This window comes from Lepisma saccharinum, chromosome 2 (genome assembly GCF_977018435.1).
Source record: "Lepisma saccharinum chromosome 2, izLepSacc3.1, whole genome shotgun sequence".
NCBI classification, from domain to species: Eukaryota; Metazoa; Arthropoda; class Insecta; order Zygentoma; family Lepismatidae; genus Lepisma; species Lepisma saccharinum.
Genome location: NC_139230.1, coordinates 165262509 through 165277825, shown reverse-complemented (window position 1 = coordinate 165277825; position 15317 = coordinate 165262509). Strand labels below are relative to the sequence as shown.

Below are 15317 nucleotides of genomic sequence, written 5' to 3'. Positions count from 1 at the left end.
TCGATTTATTTCTGAATTTGAATGTGTGTATAGTGGGACACACGAGAAATTTGAATATAGTCGTTCTGGATGCAAACTTATTCCTACAAATATCATAAAAATGACATAACATTAATATAAGTTCAATATGGGTTTTAGTTGTTGGTGCACACAAGATTATTTTGCCTATTTTCTAGATATAATGCATTTTCGTTTGCCTAATTTGAATCATTTAGTGGCCAAATGAATCAAAGTAAGGAGGAAAACGGTAACCGCCCGAACAGGGACTCGAACCCTGGACCGTTAGGTTAAAAGCCTAACGCTCTACCAGCTGAGGTATCCGGGCACACTTACTGTCTACCTGGAAAACCTAGTCATATATCTCCCATATATGTAATAAATTAAAGCGTTCTTTCCCTGAACACTGACAAAAATTGCGGAAAGTGCTCGATATTTTTTGGAGGGCAGTCACTTTAATATCACATGAAATATATTTTGAGAAGGCAGACTCCGATCTCTTACCCGCTGGTGACGTCCTATACACATTGTATCAACGATTAATACATTTTGTGGCAAAATATATATTCTTTGGAGATGTTTTGGGCAGAATTCATGGCAGAAAGAGCAGCACTTTTTACTATCATTTTTGAAATTTGTTATTTTGAAATAAAATGCTGCAATTATTAGTGATAAGCTTATGTCGTGTCTTGAACAGTGTTCGATTTATTTCTGAATTTGAATGTGTGTATAGTGGGACACACGAGAAATTTGAATATAGACGTTCTGGATGCAAAAAAAGTCCTACAAATATCATAAAAATGACATAATATAAGTTCTATATGAGTATTAGTTGTTGGTGCACACAAGATTGTTTTGCCTATTTTCTAGTTATAATGCATTTTCGTTTGCCTAATTTGAATCTTTTAGTGGCCAAATGAATCAAAGTAAGGAGGAAAACGGTAATCGCCCGAACAGGGACTCGAACCCTGGACCGTTAGGTTAAAAGCCTAACGCTCTACCAGCTGAGCTATCCGGGCACACTTACTGTCTGCCTGGAAAACCTAGTCATATATCTCCCATATATGTAATAAATTAAAAGCGTTCTTTCTCTGAACACTGACAAAAATGGCGGAAAGTGCTGGATATTTTTTGGAGGGCAGTCACTTTAATATCACATGAAATATATTTTGAGAAGGCAGACTCCGATCTCTTACCCGCTGGTGATGTCCTATACACATTGTATCAACGATTAATACATTTTGTGGCCCAAATATATATTCTTTGGAGATGTTTTGGGCAGAATTCAGGGCTGCAAGAGAAATCTTGACCCAATTTTTACTATCATTTTTGAACTTTGTTATTTTGAAATAAAATGCTGCAATTATTAGTGATAAGCTTATGTCGTGTCTTGAACAGTGTTCGATTTATTTCTGAATTTGAATGTGTGTATAGTAGGACACACGAGAAATTTGAATATAGTCGTTCTGGATGCAAACAAATTCCTACAAATATCATAAAAATGACATAATATAAGTTCTATATGAGTATTAGTTGTTGGTGCACACAAGATTGTTTTGCCTATTTTCTAGTTATAATGCATTTTCGTTTGCCTAATTTGAATCATTTAGTGGCCAAATGAATCAAAGTAAGGAGGAAAACGGTAACCGCCCGAACAGGGACTCGAACCCTGGACCGTTAGGTTAAAAGCCTAACGCTCTACCAGCTGAGCTATCCGGGCACACTTGCTGTCTACCTGGAAAACCTAGTCATATATCTCCCATATATGTAATAAATTCAAGCGTTCTTTCTCTGAACACTGACAAAAATGGCGGAAAGTGCTGGATATTTTTTGGAGGGCAGTCACTTTAATATCACATGAAATATATTTTGAGAAGGCAGACTCCGATCTCTTACCCGCTGGTGATGTCCTATACACATTGTATCAACGATTAATACATTTTGTGGCAAAATATATATTCTTTGGAGATGTTTTGGGCAGAATTCAGGGCTGCAAGAGAAATCTTGACCCAATTTTTACTATCATTTTTGAACTTTGTTATTTTGAAATAAAATGCTGCAATTATTAGTGATAAGCTTATGTCGTGTCTTGAACAGTGTTCGATTTATTTCTGAATTTGAATGTGTGTATAGTAGGACACACGAGAAATTTGAATATAGTCGTTCTGGATGCAAACAAATTCCTACAAATATCATAAAAATGACATAATATAAGTTCTATATGAGTATTAGTTGTTGGTGCACACAAGATTGTTTTGCCTATTTTCTAGTTATAATGCATTTTCGTTTGCCTAATTTGAATCATTTAGTGGCCAAATGAATCAAAGTAAGGAGGAAAACGGTAACCGCCCGAACAGGGACTCGAACCCTGGACCGTTAGGTTAAAAGCCTAACCCTCTACCAGCTTTTTTTTTTTTTTTTAATATAAATGGAAAGCCCCTAAGCGGAAGCTTTCCCCATCACACTTCATTCATTCATATCATTTACATTTCTATTTCAGGACTTTTCAGGACAGACAATAACAAATACCCATGCCTTACCCGGGACTCGAACCCGGAACCCCTGGCGTTGTAGCGCGCTCTGCTAACCACTTTTTTTTTTTTTAAAAAAAATACCCCCTACACGGAGGTATCCCCCACCATTCACTCTTTTTATCACTTTTACACTTTTCAATTCTTACACTTTTCTTTGTTTCTTATCAACTGGACGAACACAAATACCCATGTCTTACCCGGGACTCGAACCCAGAACCCCTGGCCCACTTGGCCACAGAGGTCGACAACCAGCTGAGCTATCCGGGCACACTTGCTGTCTACCTGGAAAACCTAGTCATATATCTCCCATATATGTAATAAATTCAAGCGTTCTTTCTCTGAACACTGACAAAAATGGCGGAAAGTGCTGGATATTTTTTGGAGGGCAGTCACTTTAATATCACATGAAATATATTTTGAGAAGGCAGACTCCGATCTCTTACCCGCTGGTGATGTCCTATACACATTGTATCAACGATTAATACATTTTGTGGCAAAATATATATTCTTTGGAGATGTTTTGGGCAGAATTCATGGCAGAAAGAGCAGCAATTTTTACTATCATTTTTGAAATTTGTTATTTTGAAATAAAATGCTGCAATTATTAGTGATAAGCTTATGTCGTGTCTTGAACAGTGTTCGATTTATTTCTGAATTTGAATGTGTGTATAGTGGGACACACGAGAAATTTGAATATAGTCGTTCTTGATGCAAACTTATTCCTACAAATATCATAAAAATGACATAACATTAATATAAGTTCAATATGGGTTTTAGTTGTTGGTGCACACAAGATTATTTTGCCTATTTTCTAGATATAATGCATTTTAGTTTGCCTAATTTGAATCATTTAGTGGCCAAATGAATCAAAGTAAGGAGGAAAACGGTAACCGCCCGAACAGGGACTCGAACCCTGGACCGTTAGGTTAAAAGCGTAACGCTCTACCAGCTGAGGTATCCGGGCACACTTACTGTCTACCTGGAAAACCTAGTCATATATCTCCCATATATGTAATAAATTAAAAGCGTTCTTTCCCTGAACACTGACAAAAATTGCTTAAAGTGCTGGATATTTTTTGGAGGGCAGTCACTTTAATATCACATGAAATATATTTTGAGAAGGCAGACTCCGATCTCTTACCCGCTGGTGATGTCCTATACACATTGTATCAACGATTAATACATTTTGTGGCAAAATATATATTCTTTGGAGATGTTTTGGGCAGAATTCAGGGCAGCAAGAGAAATCGTGACCCACTTTTTACTATCATTTTTGAACTTTGTTATTTTGAAATAAAATGCTGCAATTATTAGTGATAAGCTTATGTCGTGTCTTGAACAGTGTTCGATTTATTTCTGAATTTGAATGTGTGTATAGTGGGACACACGAGAAATTTGAATATAGTCGTTCTTGATGCAAACTTATTCCTACAAATATCATAAAAATGATATAACATTAATATAAGTTCAATATGAGTATTAGTTGTTGGTGCACACAAGATTATTTTGCCTATTTTCTAGATATAATGCATTTTCGTTTGCCTAATTTGAATCATTTAGTGGCCAAATGAATCAAAGTAAGGAGGAAAACGGTAACCGCCCGAACAGGGACTCGAACCCTGGACCGTTAGGTTAAAAGCCTAACGCTCTACCAGCTGAGCTATCCGGGCACACTTACTGTCTACCTGGAAAACCTAGTCATATATCTCCCATATATGTAATAAATTCAAGCGTTCTTTCTCTGAACACTGACAAAAATGGCGGAAAGTGCTCGATATTTTTTGGAGGGCAGTCACTTTAATATCACATGAAATATATTTTGAGAAGGCAGACTCCGATCTCTTACCCGCTGGTGATGTCCTATACACATTGTATCAACGATTAATACATTTTGTGGCAAAATATATATTCTTTGGAGATGTTTTGGGCAGAATTCATGGCAGAAAGAGCAGCACTTTTTACTATCATTTTTGAAATTTGTTATTTTGAAATAAAATGCTGCAATTATTAGTGATAAGCTATGTCGTGTCTTGAACAGTGTTCGATTTATTTCTGAATTTGAATGTGTGTATAGTGGGACACACGAGAAATTTGAATATAGTCGTTCTGGATGCCAACAAATTCCTTCAAATATCATAAAAATGACATAATATAAGTTCTATATGAGTATTAGTTGTTGGTGCACACAAGATTGTTTTGCCTATTTTCTAGTTATAATGCATTTTCGTTTGCCTAATTTGAATCATTTAGTGGCCAAATGAATCAAAGTAAGGAGGAAAACGGTAACCGCCCGAACAAGGACTCGAACCCTGGACCGTTAGGTTAAAAGCCTAACGCTCTACCAGCTGAGCTATCCGGGCACACTTGCTGTCTACCTGGAAAACCTAGTCATATATCTCCCATATATGTAATAAATTCAAGCGTTCTTTCTCTGAACACTGACAAAAATGGCGGAAAGTGCTGGATATTTTTTGGAGGGCAGTCACTTTAATATCACATGAAATATATTTTGAGAAGGCAGACTCCGATCTCTTACCCGCTGGTGATGTCCTATACACATTGTATCAACGATTAATACATTTTGTGGCAAAATATATATTCTTTGGAGATGTTTTGGGCAGAATTCAGGGCTGCAAGAGAAATCTTGACCCAATTTTTACTATCATTTTTGAACTTTGTTATTTTGAAATAAAATGCTGCAATTATTAGTGATAAGCTTATGTCGTGTCTTGAACAGTGTTCGATTTATTTCTGAATTTGAATGTGTGTATAGTGGGACACACGAGAAATTTGAATATAGTCGTTCTGGATGCAAACTTATTCCTACAAATATCATAAAAATGACATAACATTAATATAAGTTCAATATGGGTTTTAGTTGTTGGTGCACACAAGATTATTTTGCCTATTTTCTAGATATAATGCATTTTCGTTTGCCTAATTTGAATCATTTAGTTGCCAAATGAATCTAAGTAAGGAGGAAAACGGTAACCGCCCGAACAGGGACTCGAACCCTGGACCGTTAGGTTAAAAGCCTAACGCTCTACCAGCTGAGGTATCCGGGCACACTTACTGTCTACCTGGAAAACCTAGTCATATATCTCCCATATATGTAATAAATTAAAAGCGTTCTTTCCCTGAACACTGACAAAAATTGCGGAAAGTGCTGGATATTTTTTGGAGGGCAGTCACTTTAATATCACATGAAATATATTTTGAGAAGGCAGACTCCGATCTCTTACCCGCTGGTGATGTCCTATACACATTGTATCAACGATTAATACATTTTGTGGCAAAATATATATTCTTTGGAGTTGTTTTGGGCAGAATTCAGGGCAGCAAGAGAAATCGTGACCCACTTTTTACTATCATTTTTGAACTTTATTATTTTGAAATAAATTGCTGCAATTATTAGTGATAAGCTTATGTCGTGTCTTGAACACTGTTCGATTTATTTCTGAATTTGAATGTGTGTATAGCGGGACACACGAGAAATTTGAATATAGTCGTTCTTGATGCAAACTTATTCCTACAAATATCATAAAAATGACATAACATTAATATAAGTTCAATATGGGTATTAGTTGTTGGTGCACACAAAATTATTTTGCCTATTTTCTAGATATAATGCATTTTCGTTTGCCTAATTTGAATCATTTAGTGGCCAAATGAATCAAAGTAAGGAGGAAAACGGTAACCGCCCGAACAGGGACTCGAACCCTGGACCGTTAGGTTAAAAGCCTAACGCTCTACCAGCTGAGCTATCCGGGCACACTTACTGTCTACCTGGAAAACCTAGTCATATATCTCCCATATATGTAATAAATTCAAGCGTTCTTTCTCTGAACACTGACAAAAATGGCGGAAAGTGCTCGATATTTTTTGGAGGGCAGTCACTTTAATATCACATGAAATATATTTTGAGAAGGCAGACTCCGATCTCTTACCCGCTGGTGATGTCCTATACACATTGTATCAACGATTAATACATTTTGTGGCAAAATATATATTCTTTGGAGATGTTTTGGGCAGAATTCAGGGCTGCAAGAGAAATCTTGACCCAATTTTTACTATCATTTTTGAACTTTGTTATTTTGAAATAAAATGCTGCAATTATTAGTGATAAGCTTATGTCGTGTCTTGAACAGTGTTCGATTTATTTCTGAATTTGAATGTGTGTATAGTGGGACACACGAGAAATTTGAATATAGTCGTTCTGGATGCAAACTTATTCCTACAAATATCATAAAAATGACATAACATTAATATAAGTTCAATATGGGTTTTAGTTGATGGTGCACACAAGATTATTTTGCCTATTTTCTAGATATAATGCATTTTCGTTTGCCTAATTTGAATCATTTAGTGGCCAAATGAATCAAAGTAAGGAGGAAAACGGTAACCGCCCGAACAGGGACTCGAACCCTGGACCGTTAGGTTAAAAGCCTAACGCTCTACCAGCTGAGGTATCCGGGCACACTTACTGTCTACCTGGAAAACCTAGTCATATATCTCCCATATATGTAATAAATTAAAGCGTTCTTTCCCTGAACACTGACAAAAATTGCGGAAAGTGCTCGATATTTTTTGGAGGGCAGTCACTTTAATATCACATGAAATATATTTTGAGAAGGCAGACTCCGATCTCTTACCCGCTGGTGACGTCCTATACACATTGTATCAACGATTAATACATTTTGTGGCAAAATATATATTCTTTGGAGATGTTTTGGGCAGAATTCATGGCAGAAAGAGCAGCACTTTTTACTATCATTTTTGAAATTTGTTATTTTGAAATAAAATGCTGCAATTATTAGTGATAAGCTTATGTCGTGTCTTGAACAGTGTTCGATTTATTTCTGAATTTGAATGTGTGTATAGTGGGACACACGAGAAATTTGAATATAGACGTTCTGGATGCAAAAAAAGTCCTACAAATATCATAAAAATGACATAATATAAGTTCTATATGAGTATTAGTTGTTGGTGCACACAAGATTGTTTTGCCTATTTTCTAGTTATAATGCATTTTCGTTTGCCTAATTTGAATCATTTAGTGGCCAAATGAATCAAAGTAAGGAGGAAAACGGTAATCGCCCGAACAGGGACTCGAACCCTGGACCGTTAGGTTAAAAGCCTAACGCTCTACCAGCTGAGCTATCCGGCCACACTTACTGTCTGCCTGGAAAACCTAGTCATATATCTCCCATATATGTAATAAATTAAAAGCGTTCTTTCTCTGAACACTGACAAAAATGGCGGAAAGTGCTGGATATTTTTTGGAGGGCAGTCACTTTAATATCACATGAAATATATTTTGAGAAGGCAGACTCCGATCTCTTACCCGCTGGTGATGTCCTATACACATTGTATCAACGATTAATACATTTTGTGGCCCAAATATATATTCTTTGGAGATGTTTTGGGCAGAATTCAGGGCTGCAAGAGAAATCTTGACCCAATTTTTACTATCATTTTTGAACTTTGTTATTTTGAAATAAAATGCTGCAATTATTAGTGATAAGCTTATGTCGTGTCTTGAACAGTGTTCGATTTATTTCTGAATTTGAATGTGTGTATAGTGGGACACACGAGAAATTTGAATATAGTCGTTCTGGATGCAAACAAATTCCTACAAATATCATAAAAATGACATAATATAAGTTCTATATGAGTATTAGTTGTTGGTGCACACAAGATTGTTTTGCCTATTTTCTAGTTATAATGCATTTTCGTTTGCCTAATTTGAATCATTTAGTGGCCAAATGAATCAAAGTAAGGAGGAAAACGGTAACCGCCCGAACAGGGACTCGAACCCTGGACCGTTAGGTTAAAAGCCTAACGCTCTACCAGCTTTTTTTTTTTTTTTTTTTAATATAAATGGAAAGCCCCTAAGCGGAAGCTTTCCCCATCACACTTCATTCATTCATATCATTTACATTTCTATTTCAGGACTTTTCAGGACAGACAATAACAAATACCCATGCCTTACCCGGGACTCGAACCCGGAACCCCTGGCGTTGTAGCGCACTCTGCTAACCACTTTTTTTTTTTTTTTTAAAAAAAATACCCCCTACACGGAGGTATCCCCCACCATTCACTCTTTTTATCACTTTTACACTTTTCAATTCTTACACTTTTCTTTGTTTCTTATCAACTGGACGAACACAAATACCCATGTCTTACCCGGGACTCGAACCCAGAACCCCTGGCCCACTTCGCCACAGAGGTCGACAACCAGCTGAGCTATCCGGGCACACTTGCTGTCTACCTGGAAAACCTAGTCATATATCTCCCATATATGTAATAAATTCAAGCGTTCTTTCTCTGAACACTGACAAAAATGGCGGAAAGTGCTGGATATTTTTTGGAGGGCAGTCACTTTAATATCACATGAAATATATTTTGAGAGGGCAGACTCCGATCTCTTACCCGCTGGTGATGTCCTATACACATTGTATCAACGATTAATACATTTTGTGGCAAAATATATATTCTTTGGAGATGTTTTGGGCAGAATTCAGGGCTGCAAGAGAAATCTTGACCCAATTTTTACTATCATTTTTGAACTTTGTTATTTTGAAATAAAATGCTGCAATTATTAGTGATAAGCTTATGTCGTGTCTTGAACAGTGTTCGATTTATTTCTGAATTTGAATGTGTGTATAGTGGGACACACGAGAAATTTGAATATAGTCGTTCTGGATGCAAACTTATTCCTACAAATATCATAAAAATGACATAACATTAATATAAGTTCAATATGGGTTTTAGTTGTTGGTGCACACAAGATTATTTTGCCTATTTTCTAGATATAATGCATTTTCGTTTGCCTAATTTGAATCATTTAGTGGCCAAATGAATCAAAGTAAGGAGGAAAACGGTAACCGCCCGAACAGGGACTCGAACCCTGGACCGTTAGGTTAAAAGCCTAACGCTCTACCAGCTGAGGTATCCGGGCACACTTACTGTCTACCTGGAAAACCTAGTCATATATCTCCCATATATGTAATAAATTAAAGCGTTCTTTCCCTGAACACTGACAAAAATTGTGGAAAGTGCTCGATATTTTTTGGAGGGCAGTCACTTTAATATCACATGAAATATATTTTGAGAAGGCAGACTCCGATCTCTTACCCGCTGGTGACGTCCTATACACATTGTATCAACGATTAATACATTTTGTGGCAAAATATATATTCTTTGGAGATGTTTTGGGCAGAATTCATGGCAGAAAGAGCAGCACTTTTTACTATCATTTTTGAAATTTGTTATTTTGAAATAAAATGCTGCAATTATTAGTGATAAGCTTATGTCGTGTCTTGAACAGTGTTCGATTTATTTCTGAATTTGAATGTGTGTATAGTGGGACACACGAGAAATTTGAATATAGACGTTCTGGATGCAAAAAAAGTCCTACAAATATCATAAAAATGACATAATATAAGTTCTATATGAGTATTAGTTGTTGGTGCACACAAGATTGTTTTGCCTATTTTCTAGTTATAATGCATTTTCGTTTGCCTAATTTGAATCATTTAGTGGCCAAATGAATCAAAGTAAGGAGGAAAACGGTAATCGCCCGAACAGGGACTCGAACCCTGGACCGTTAGGTTAAAAGCCTAACGCTCTACCAGCTTTTTTTTTTTTTTTAATATAAATGGAAAGCCCCTAAGCGGAAGCTTTCCCCATCACACTTCATTCATTCATATCATTTACATTTCTATTTCAGGACTTTTCAGGACAGACAATAACAAATACCCATGCCTTACCCGGGACTCGAACCCGGAACCCCTGGCGTTGTAGCGCGCTCTGCTAACCACTTTTTTTTTTTTTTTAAAATACCCCCTACACGGAGGTATCCCCCACCATTCACTCTTTTTATCACTTTTACACTTTTCAATTCTTACACTTTTCTTTGTTTCTTATCAACTGGACGAACACAAATACCCATGTCTTACCCGGGACTCGAACCCAGAACCCCTGGCCCACTTCGCCACAGAGGTCGACAACCAGCTGAGCTATCCGGGCACACTTGCTGTCTACCTGGAAAACCTAGTCATATATCTCCCATATATGTAATAAATTCAAGCGTTCTTTCTCTGAACACTGACAAAAATGGCGGAAAGTGCTGGATATTTTTTGGAGGGCAGTCACTTTAATATCACATGAAATATATTTTGAGAAGGCAGACTCCGATCTCTTACCCGCTGGTGATGTCCTATACACATTGTATCAACGATTAATACATTTTGTGGCAAAATATATATTCTTTGGAGATGTTTTGGGCAGAATTCAGGGCTGCAAGAGAAATCTTGACCCAATTTTTTAAAAAAAAAAAACTTTTGTACTTGATACAGAGTCTGAAGAAGACCTTGCTAGAAGGTTGAAACGTTACGTTAGTTTATGTTTTTTAATAAAATAAATTACTGCCTTGGTCAGAATATTTAGTTTTTCATAATCATGGAAACAAGGCTTAATGGAGTTATAGTCCCAATTTTTACTATCATTTTTGAACTTTGTTATTTTGAAATAAAATGCTGCAATTATTAGTGATAAGCTTATGTCGTGTCTTCAACAGTGTTCGATTTATTTCTGAATTTGAATGTGAGTATAGTGGGACACACGAGAAATTTGAATATAGTCGTTCTGGATGCAAACTTATTCCTACAAATATCATAAAAATGACATAACATTAATATAAGTTCAATATTGGTATTAGTTGTTGGTGCACACAAGATTATTTTGCCTATTTTCTAGATATAATGCATTTTCGTTTGCCTAATTTGAATCATTTAGTGGCCAAATGAATCAAAGTAAGGAGGAAAACGGTAATCGCCCGAACAGGGACTCGAACCCTGGACCGTTAGGTTAAAAGCCTAACGCTCTACCAGCTGAGCTATCCGGCCACACTTACTGTCTGCCTGGAAAACCTAGTCATATATCTCCCATATATGTAATAAATTAAAAGCGTTCTTTCTCTGAACACTGACAAAAATGGCGGAAAGTGCTGGATATTTTTTGGAGGGCAGTCACTTTAATATCACATGAAATATATTTTGAGAAGGCAGACTCCGATCTCTTACCCGCTGGTGATGTCCTATACACATTGTATCAACGATTAATACATTTTGTGGCCCAAATATATATTCTTTGGAGATGTTTTGGGCAGAATTCAGGGCTGCAAGAGAAATCTTGACCCAATTTTTACTATCATTTTTGAACTTTGTTATTTTGAAATAAAATGCTGCAATTATTAGTGATAAGCTTATGTCGTGTCTTGAACAGTGTTCGATTTATTTCTGAATTTGAATGTGTGTATAGTGGGACACACGAGAAATTTGAATATAGTCGTTCTGGATGCAAACAAATTCCTACAAATATCATAAAAATGACATAATATAAGTTCTATATGAGTATTAGTTGTTGGTGCACACAAGATTGTTTTGCCTATTTTCTAGTTATAATGCATTTTCGTTTGCCTAATTTGAATCATTTAGTGGCCAAATGAATCAAAGTAAGGAGGAAAACGGTAACCGCCCGAACAGGGACTCGAACCCTGGACCGTTAGGTTAAAAGCCTAACGCTCTACCAGCTTTTTTTTTTTTTTTTTTTAATATAAATGGAAAGCCCCTAAGCGGAAGCTTTCCCCATCACACTTCATTCATTCATATCATTTACATTTCTATTTCAGGACTTTTCAGGACAGACAATAACAAATACCCATGCCTTACCCGGGACTCGAACCCGGAACCCCTGGCGTTGTAGCGCACTCTGCTAACCACTTTTTTTTTTTTTTTTTAAAAAAAATACCCCCTACACGGAGGTATCCCCCACCATTCACTCTTTTTATCACTTTTACACTTTTCAATTCTTACACTTTTCTTTGTTTCTTATCAACTGGACGAACACAAATACCCATGTCTTACCCGGGACTCGAACCCAGAACCCCTGGCCCACTTCGCCACAGAGGTCGACAACCAGCTGAGCTATCCGGGCACACTTGCTGTCTACCTGGAAAACCTAGTCATATATCTCCCATATATGTAATAAATTCAAGCGTTCTTTCTCTGAACACTGACAAAAATGGCGGAAAGTGCTGGATATTTTTTGGAGGGCAGTCACTTTAATATCACATGAAATATATTTTGAGAGGGCAGACTCCGATCTCTTACCCGCTGGTGATGTCCTATACACATTGTATCAACGATTAATACATTTTGTGGCAAAATATATATTCTTTGGAGATGTTTTGGGCAGAATTCAGGGCTGCAAGAGAAATCTTGACCCAATTTTTACTATCATTTTTGAACTTTGTTATTTTGAAATAAAATGCTGCAATTATTAGTGATAAGCTTATGTCGTGTCTTGAACAGTGTTCGATTTATTTCTGAATTTGAATGTGTGTATAGTGGGACACACGAGAAATTTGAATATAGTCGTTCTGGATGCAAACTTATTCCTACAAATATCATAAAAATGACATAACATTAATATAAGTTCAATATGGGTTTTAGTTGTTGGTGCACACAAGATTATTTTGCCTATTTTCTAGATATAATGCATTTTCGTTTGCCTAATTTGAATCATTTAGTGGCCAAATGAATCAAAGTAAGGAGGAAAACGGTAACCGCCCGAACAGGGACTCGAACCCTGGACCGTTAGGTTAAAAGCCTAACGCTCTACCAGCTGAGGTATCCGGGCACACTTACTGTCTACCTGGAAAACCTAGTCATATATCTCCCATATATGTAATAAATTAAAGCGTTCTTTCCCTGAACACTGACAAAAATTGCGGAAAGTGCTCGATATTTTTTGGAGGGCAGTCACTTTAATATCACATGAAATATATTTTGAGAAGGCAGACTCCGATCTCTTACCCGCTGGTGACGTCCTATACACATTGTATCAACGATTAATACATTTTGTGGCAAAATATATATTCTTTGGAGATGTTTTGGGCAGAATTCATGGCAGAAAGAGCAGCACTTTTTACTATCATTTTTGAAATTTGTTATTTTGAAATAAAATGCTGCAATTATTAGTGATAAGCTTATGTCGTGTCTTGAACAGTGTTCGATTTATTTCTGAATTTGAATGTGTGTATAGTGGGACACACGAGAAATTTGAATATAGACGTTCTGGATGCAAAAAAAGTCCTACAAATATCATAAAAATGACATAATATAAGTTCTATATGAGTATTAGTTGTTGGTGCACACAAGATTGTTTTGCCTATTTTCTAGTTATAATGCATTTTCGTTTGCCTAATTTGAATCATTTAGTGGCCAAATGAATCAAAGTAAGGAGGAAAACGGTAATCGCCCGAACAGGGACTCGAACCCTGGACCGTTAGGTTAAAAGCCTAACGCTCTACCAGCTGAGCTATCCGGCCACACTTACTGTCTGCCTGGAAAACCTAGTCATATATCTCCCATATATGTAATAAATTAAAAGCGTTCTTTCTCTGAACACTGACAAAAATGGCGGAAAGTGCTGGATATTTTTTGGAGGGCAGTCACTTTAATATCACATGAAATATATTTTGAGAAGGCAGACTCCGATCTCTTACCCGCTGGTGATGTCCTATACACATTGTATCAACGATTAATACATTTTGTGGCCCAAATATATATTCTTTGGAGATGTTTTGGGCAGAATTCAGGGCTGCAAGAGAAATCTTGACCCAATTTTTACTATCATTTTTGAACTTTGTTATTTTGAAATAAAATGCTGCAATTATTAGTGATAAGCTTATGTCGTGTCTTGAACAGTGTTCGATTTATTTCTGAATTTGAATGTGTGTATAGTGGGACACACGAGAAATTTGAATATAGTCGTTCTGGATGCAAACAAATTCCTACAAATATCATAAAAATGACATAATATAAGTTCTATATGAGTATTAGTTGTTGGTGCACACAAGATTGTTTTGCCTATTTTCTAGTTATAATGCATTTTCGTTTGCCTAATTTGAATCATTTAGTGGCCAAATGAATCAAAGTAAGGAGGAAAACGGTAACCGCCCGAACAGGGACTCGAACCCTGGACCGTTAGGTTAAAAGCCTAACGCTCTACCAGCTTTTTTTTTTTTTTTTTTTAATATAAATGGAAAGCCCCTAAGCGGAAGCTTTCCCCATCACACTTCATTCATTCATATCATTTACATTTCTATTTCAGGACTTTTCAGGACAGACAATAACAAATACCCATGCCTTACCCGGGACTCGAACCCGGAACCCCTGGCGTTGTAGCGCACTCTGCTAACCACTTTTTTTTTTTTTTTAAAAAAAAATACCCCCTACACGGAGGTATCCCCCACCATTCACTCTTTTTATCACTTTTACACTTTTCAATTCTTACACTTTTCTTTGTTTCTTATCAACTGGACGAACACAAATACCCATGTCTTACCCGGGACTCGAACCCAGAACCCCTGGCCCACTTCGCCACAGAGGTCGACAACCAGCTGAGCTATCCGGGCACACTTGCTGTCTACCTGGAAAACCTAGTCATATATCTCCCATATATGTAATAAATTCAAGCGTTCTTTCTCTGAACACTGACAAAAATGGCGGAAAGTGCTGGATATTTTTTGGAGGGCAGTCACTTTAATATCACATGAAATATATTTTGAGAGGGCAGACTCCGATCTCTTACCCGCTGGTGATGTCCTATACACATTGTATCAACGATTAATACATTTTGTGGCAAAATATATATTCTTTGGAGATGTTTTGGGCAGAATTCAGGGCTGCAAGAGAAATCTTGACCCAATTTTTACTA

General features: G+C 36.7%; 8 non-coding genes across 8 annotated transcripts; all 8 read right to left on the bottom strand.

The window, feature by feature from the left end:
• Positions 1-943: 943 nt before the first annotated feature.
• On the bottom strand, positions 944-1016 carry TRNAK-UUU (transfer RNA lysine (anticodon UUU)). The gene has a single exon. It is a non-coding gene; the product is annotated as a tRNA-Lys (tRNA).
• Positions 1017-1644: 628 nt separating this feature from the next.
• TRNAK-UUU (transfer RNA lysine (anticodon UUU)) lies at positions 1645-1717 on the bottom strand. Its single transcript has one exon. It is a non-coding gene; the product is annotated as a tRNA-Lys (tRNA).
• A 2411-nt stretch (positions 1718-4128) lies between these two features.
• Positions 4129-4201, bottom strand: TRNAK-UUU (transfer RNA lysine (anticodon UUU)). The gene has a single exon. It is a non-coding gene; the product is annotated as a tRNA-Lys (tRNA).
• A 617-nt stretch (positions 4202-4818) lies between these two features.
• On the bottom strand, positions 4819-4891 carry TRNAK-UUU (transfer RNA lysine (anticodon UUU)). The gene has a single exon. It is a non-coding gene; the product is annotated as a tRNA-Lys (tRNA).
• A 1338-nt stretch (positions 4892-6229) lies between these two features.
• On the bottom strand, positions 6230-6302 carry TRNAK-UUU (transfer RNA lysine (anticodon UUU)). The gene has a single exon. It is a non-coding gene; the product is annotated as a tRNA-Lys (tRNA).
• A 1323-nt stretch (positions 6303-7625) lies between these two features.
• TRNAK-UUU (transfer RNA lysine (anticodon UUU)) lies at positions 7626-7698 on the bottom strand. Its single transcript has one exon. It is a non-coding gene; the product is annotated as a tRNA-Lys (tRNA).
• A 3669-nt stretch (positions 7699-11367) lies between these two features.
• Positions 11368-11440, bottom strand: TRNAK-UUU (transfer RNA lysine (anticodon UUU)). Its single transcript has one exon. It is a non-coding gene; the product is annotated as a tRNA-Lys (tRNA).
• Positions 11441-13853: 2413 nt separating this feature from the next.
• On the bottom strand, positions 13854-13926 carry TRNAK-UUU (transfer RNA lysine (anticodon UUU)). Its single transcript has one exon. It is a non-coding gene; the product is annotated as a tRNA-Lys (tRNA).
• Positions 13927-15317: the final 1391 nt, after the last annotated feature.